The sequence below is a fragment of the Monodon monoceros genome, unplaced genomic scaffold (assembly GCF_005190385.1).
Source record: "Monodon monoceros isolate NGI ecotype Baffin Bay Population unplaced genomic scaffold, NGI_Narwhal_1 Super_Scaffold_16, whole genome shotgun sequence".
Classification (NCBI taxonomy): domain Eukaryota; kingdom Metazoa; phylum Chordata; class Mammalia; order Artiodactyla; family Monodontidae; genus Monodon; species Monodon monoceros.
Window position 1 is genome coordinate 20,887,739 of NW_021703772.1, and position 6,338 is coordinate 20,894,076.

The following is a 6,338-nucleotide window of genomic DNA, read 5'->3' on the forward strand; positions in this document are numbered from 1 at the left end:
GAGGGAAGGAGAGAGGACCAGGTGGAGGCAAAATCAGGGCCTGCTCCCTCCAGAGGGGCCCCCAGACCCAAACCCAGGCACCCCCTTCTCCATCTCCCCGAAACCCTTTCAGTGAGTTCACTACACAAGGCGCTTAGGCGGGAGGGTGGTCCTGCAGCTTCAGCAGCGTTATCACTAGGACTGTTATCATTTTTACCATCTAATCTCAGCTCCCGCTGCTAAAGAAAGCGATCTTAATCAACTCCTAAGCAAATGATGGGTCTCTTTTCCTCAGAGAGGACTTTAAGGAAGGCAATGCTAGAATGTTCCTCTCAAGCTCTCAACTCCTGGGAACCTCTGGCAGAGGTGAATCCTACCTCCTGCTCTTGCCCAGCACCCCGTTGCCATTTCCACCCGCTGAAGAGGAAAGTTATGAAATGGCTAGTAACTGATTTCAACCCTCCAGCGGCGTAAGGACCACAATTCCTACACTGTTCTACCATCCGCCCTTCCTTCCTCCGGCCGCTTCTCCTCATCTCCATGTCCCCTCTTTATCTGCGAGCCCACAGCAGGGCACTGCCCTTCATGCATCCCCCTGACCACCCCCAACAAGGGCCTCCATCCATGCGCACAGCAGGGGGACAGAGTTGGGGGCATCTCCACTCTGCCCGACCCGGACCCCCCCCCCCCCCCGGTGCCCTGCCCCGTCCGAGTCACATGGCAAAGCAGAGACATTGGGAGTGTCCCTGCCTGGCAAGGGGCTGGCCTGTCATTGGGCATGTGTCCTTCGGAAGCATCACTGAAGCTCTCTTCCCTGAGACCACTGGGCCCGTACACAGCTTTGCAGATGTGCAGCTGTTCAGCCAGCGCCCGGCAGTGACGGCAGAGATTGGAGGGTGTGACAGCTGCGCTGGGAGGCCAGAGACGGACCGGCCTTCCTCACTTTACCGGGCAGGAGAGCTGATGAGTTGTGCTGGGCGGGGACGGGAAGAGTGGCACGCAGGAAGGCCGTGTGGTCCAGGTCAGGCCACGTGGCATCACCTGCCCCGGGACTGTCTCCTGGCCTCTCGGTTGGCAGCTGCTCATCCACGTACTGCCTGGGGTGGGTGGGGGGCAGGAGTGGGCCAGGATTCTTCTCAGACTTGCTCCCGCTTCAGGGCCCATGCCACCCCCAGGCCCACTCCACCATGCTCCCTACTCCTACAACCCTCACCTCTGGACATCCCGCTCAGGTACCCACGTCATTTGGGACCTGGCTCCGGGCTGTTGTGCACCTGGTTCCATCCCCTCCCTATACAGTTCATCATTGGGACCCATAGCACGTTGCTGACCACATGTTCACCCGGGGGGGGCCTTGTGAGCCGGTAGGACTGGGCTGGGGCCTGGGGTCTGCTGTGTCCCAACCTCACCCCCAGGTTTGGCAGCTGGTCCAAGGCCACACTCTTAGAAACACTCTCAACTCCACGGTCTCACCTCCATCCACTGAAGCCCCTCTCCGAGCCTGGGTGCCCTCAAGTGTTCCGCATGGAAAATCTGAAGATCCCCCTCTCCCATTCCAAGCACGGTCAGCTATTCCAGTGAGAGAAATGGAGTGAGGGCGCTGCAATGTCAGCGTTTTACTCAGTGGAGAACGAGAGCCTTTGGTCTCCCCTATTCTGCTGTTCGATTCATCAACCCTCCCCGGCTCTTCCCCGGGGATCCTGGAGCCCATGGCTCCACTGTTAGCATCTACTTGTCTGGGTGCCACCTGCCCTGCAGCCCCTCCGCCCTGGATAAACCTCCCCTTGTCACTCCTGCACAGGCCCACTGTGCCCTGCTGGAGAAAGTCCCAGCATCGTGTGGGCTGACGCCACCACAGAATCCCCAACCTCCAGATCCTGCCTGCGGAACCTCCCAGGTTCCCCAACACGCTCTCACGTTCCTCCTCATACTGCCTTCTCGCTATCAGAGAAAACCAAGACCCGCCTCTGAGAACGTCCTATCTTCTCATCCCAACCCCTATGGAGTCAACCTCTGTCATGTTCTCTCCCACCTCCCCCATCAGTCCTCCTGTTTCCAAGGGACAGTCCCCTTCCTTCTCTCTCCCTGCCCGCTGCTTCCCCATCTCCTCCATCAACCATGCCCTCTCCTGCAGTTTAGGCAACAGAGGAGAGGGAGAGAAGGGGATGGGTAGGAAAAGTATCTTTTTTTGTTTCTTTTTCACACACACACACTGTTTTTTTTTTTTTTGCGGTACGCGGGCCTCTCACTGTTGTGGCCTCTCCGGTTGCGGAGCACAGGCTCCGGACGTGCAGGCTCAGCGGCCATGGCTCACGGGCCCAGCCGCTCCGCGGCATGTGGGATCTTCCCGGACCGGGGCACGAACCCGTGTCCCCTGCATCTGCAGGCGGACTCTCAACCACTGCGCCACCAGGGAAGCCCTGTATTTTATTTTCATAAGAGATAAGTGAACTGACACCAAGCATTGTAAATGGATGACCACAACAGAAGCAACAATGATAGCAATTACCAAACACGAAACACACTCATACTATGTCGTGATATTGACATTCAGTCCAGGAATCCTCCACTGTAACAGCTCCTTTACTTTGCAGTGAAAATTGATTTGTATATTTTTTGCCTCCGAGTCCTTGTGGGCTTTCTTTCTTTATTCAAACAGAAAGTCACAAAAATTATAATCACCCTCAGCAGGTCGCTCAGTCCCACGTCATTAATTTTTTTTCATCGTGATCTTTTGTTAGCAGTTTTATGAAGTCATCAGTTTTCCATTCGAGTCAGTTACCAGAAACCTGTACTTGTCAGAGTGTGGAAGAGTATTTTGCGTTTAGAGCCGATGGGACTTGTTCATGAACTGGATGTCGGGATGAGGGGAAAGTCGAGGATATCTTCTCCACTCAAAGTCCCCCAGACAACTCAAGTTTAACGTGTCCAAAACTGAACTCGTACTGAAGCTCAGATACTTCACCTGTCTTATTTCACTTTATACCTTAAAAGCACCAGTTCAAAACCACGAACAAAATTTGAACTCATCTTCCCTCTTAAACTCTCCCCTCTCCATCTCTCTCCTCCCTTTGCTCTCTCAGAGAATGGCATCTACCCAATTGCCAAACCCAGCCCTCCTTTACCCCCAATGTCTAACAAGTCCCCAGATCTCAGGAATAAGTTACCTCGTTGACAGCTCTCCGATCTGACTGTTCTCAGCACCTGCCCGGTTCAGACCACGCTCACTTCTCACCTGGATCACTAGTTTCTTCCTGCCGGGACCTTCCATCCCCACCCGTGTCCTCCATGCCAGACATCGCAGTCAGAGTTCACTTTCTAAAACACAGATCCAGTCGTGTCCTCCTCTGCCTAAATTCCTTCCTTGACTCTTGAGAGCATTCGGTCTTAAAACCCTTCATCAAGACACCCAAGGTCCTTCCTGGTGGGCCCTCCTCGCCCCGCACCTCCCATACCATAGGCAACCTCAGCCATCGGCAGGTCTCCACATTTATTGTGTAGCTCATGCTGGCCCCTCTGTCTGAACCCCACCACACATGCGCGCGCGCGCGCGCGCACACACACACACACACACACACACACACACAACACGCCTTTCCCCAAATTCCTATTTCCTCTTACAGTTCTGTCCTTACATGCCTCCTGAGACAATTGTTCTCCTAATTGCACCAGGCATACCTCCGTTATATGGCTGCTTCCCTTTACTAGAACGTCAGCCCCTTCAGGACAGGGACCATAATCTTTTTCACCTTCACATCCTAAAACCCTAACACTGAGCCCAGGATACAGTGCTAACTGCCCGTAGGCAGCACTTATCATACGACAGACATGAGTTCATATTCTCAAAGCAATTCTTTGAGAGAGAAATTATCTCAACATTTAAGGATGAAAACAAATGAGGTTCGGAGGTGAGAAATGTGTCCAGAGTCACATGTCATAAGCAGCAGCCTCCAAATTCTGTTCCAAGACTGCCTTACCTCCAAGCCCATGCGCTCAACTATCCCATCACATGTAGCTAGTATTCCAGACACATCTGACACATGCGGTCGCTACAGCGGTGATTCTCCACATTCGGAGGGCATAAGAACAGGCAACCTAGGCTAGGTCCCGTGGTTCGCAAGTTCAACAAGCATCCCCAGTTGACGCATTCTGGGCTCCTGGGACCACCTCTTAAGCAAATGACGCTTTGAGACAGTGTAAACTCAGTTTCCCATGCTGCCACACAGTGGCAGTAGAGCCGCAGTGTTTGTCAACGGCCCGTCCTAAACTAAAATTTAAACAGTTCCAGAAGGCGAGCAATCAGCTTGACATCTTCAAGATCCCTGCCCAGCCAACCATTATCCCACATGGATGCAATTAAGCTTTGCCTCAGAAAAGGTTTCTAGGTCATAGTATACATCAGTCAGTGCGGTTCCTGTAGCTAGAGCCACAGCAGAAGTACTGCTCACATACCCGTAAAATCCACCTCTTCAGAGGGCTTAGAGTACAAGAAGGCTGCAGGCGAGTGACATGGAAATGGGCACGGAGACTGTGGCATCCTCAGGAGTACGCTGCAAAAATATTACAGAAAGGACTCAAGTGAGTTAGCAACCTTGAGGCATGGGGGTTGACGTGAGGGCTGACCCCAGCAGTGGCCCCGTGATAATAACCCCTTTCATTTGGTACACTCCTGTAGTTCTCAAAGCACATTCACATCTATTGTCTCACATTAATAACCACCCTGTTATCAATTGGGTGATATTAGATATCAACCCTGTTGAGGCTGAAATCATCCCCATTAAACAGATGAGGAAAACTGAGGCTCAGCGGCGAGTAACGTACCTCCAGGGCAATGGAATAGTAAGGGACAGAATTCAAGCCCAGGTGTTCCGACTCCAGTATTCATTGCCTTACTCCTTGGCTTTGCACTAGAACTTTAATCAATCAATTAATGTTAGAAAAAAAAAGAAAGAAAAAACGCCTGCAGTCCACTCCAGACCAATCAGATCAGAATTCCTGATGGTGGGGCATCAGCATCAGCATGAAAATTTTTTTTATTGCCCCAGTCAATTCAAATGTTAGCCAAGTTGAAAATCACTGCCCTTGCTGGGAAAGCCAGCACAGCTGCCCCACCCAGGACAGCAGCCTCCGGCTGCCGACTACAGCTGAGGGCATGGGAGAGGGATGGTGGGAATATCCATCAGTAGACAAAAGGAAATTCGTGTAGGGACTGGTGACCCACAGGCTGCAGATCCAACCAGCGCCCAAAGCCCTCCAGGCTCTCCCGGAGCATCCGCCCTGCTTCCGCCCACAGGGGGCAGTGTAACTCAGGGCTGAGCAGCATCCCCTCTCTGGAGTTAGGGGCCCCAGCCCTGGGCGGTGGAGGTGGGGCACTTCCAGGGACCATTTCCTCATCTGTGAAGTGGAGCTAATAATAGCACCTCATTTGTGGATTCATGATTATTAACTGAATTAATGCACTTCCGGAGCGGCCAGCCACTAGCTACTGGCCCAGCCTGGATACTCTGAAAGGGGATGTTTGCTTTGGGGGACCTGCTTTTCTTCTTCAAGGAGTGAAACTCATCTCACCCCTGGTCCGGGCCCCAGGTATCCCTCTGCCTCTCCTGAGATGCTTTTTTTTGAGGTACGCGGGCCTCTCACTGTCGCGGCCTCTCCCGTTGCGGAAGAGGGGTGGCACCGTGAAACATGGGGCCAATGGGGCCGTGTGTGGACAGTGGGTCTGAAAGCACTGCGCACTCCTTCCCCCATGGCCCCCCCGCAAAGTGAGGAGCCCCCTGGAATTGGCCGGGGCTGAAGAGGCCAACAGAACCAAGCGGGCAGAGCTCTCACACAGAACTGTGCTTCAGACCCACATCTGTGCTTCGTTCCCTAGTCCCTCCGCATTGGTCAACACGTGCTATTCTGGGGCCAGACAGCTCCCCGGGCCCATCGGCGAGCAGGCCTGGATTCTCAGAGGTCACAACAGCCCCACTCCTTTTCCTTGGGGGCCGAGTAGATGTCTCCCCCTGGGCAAGGGAGCTCCCCTTGACTTCAGGGGCCAGAGGACCCCAATTCCACTGTTTCCCTGCTCCCTTTCTTCCTCTGCAGTGTCATCTGAATGTGAGAGAAAGAGACACGGGCTCCACCCTTCCTCCCCCAGGGCCCACCGAAGGGCGGGAAGGTTGCTAGAGCCTCAGCTGGGAGTCCAGACTCCTAGGGCTGCAGTGGAGGCTTCCACCTGGATTCAGGACTTTTGAGTTTCCATAGCCCCTCTTCCTGCCCCATCCATCTCGTTGCTGTGTTATGAATGGAAAACCGAGACCGTGCCTGTCCCACTTTCCCGCAAGTCCAGCCAAGGCTGGAGGGAAGGAGGCTGGTGA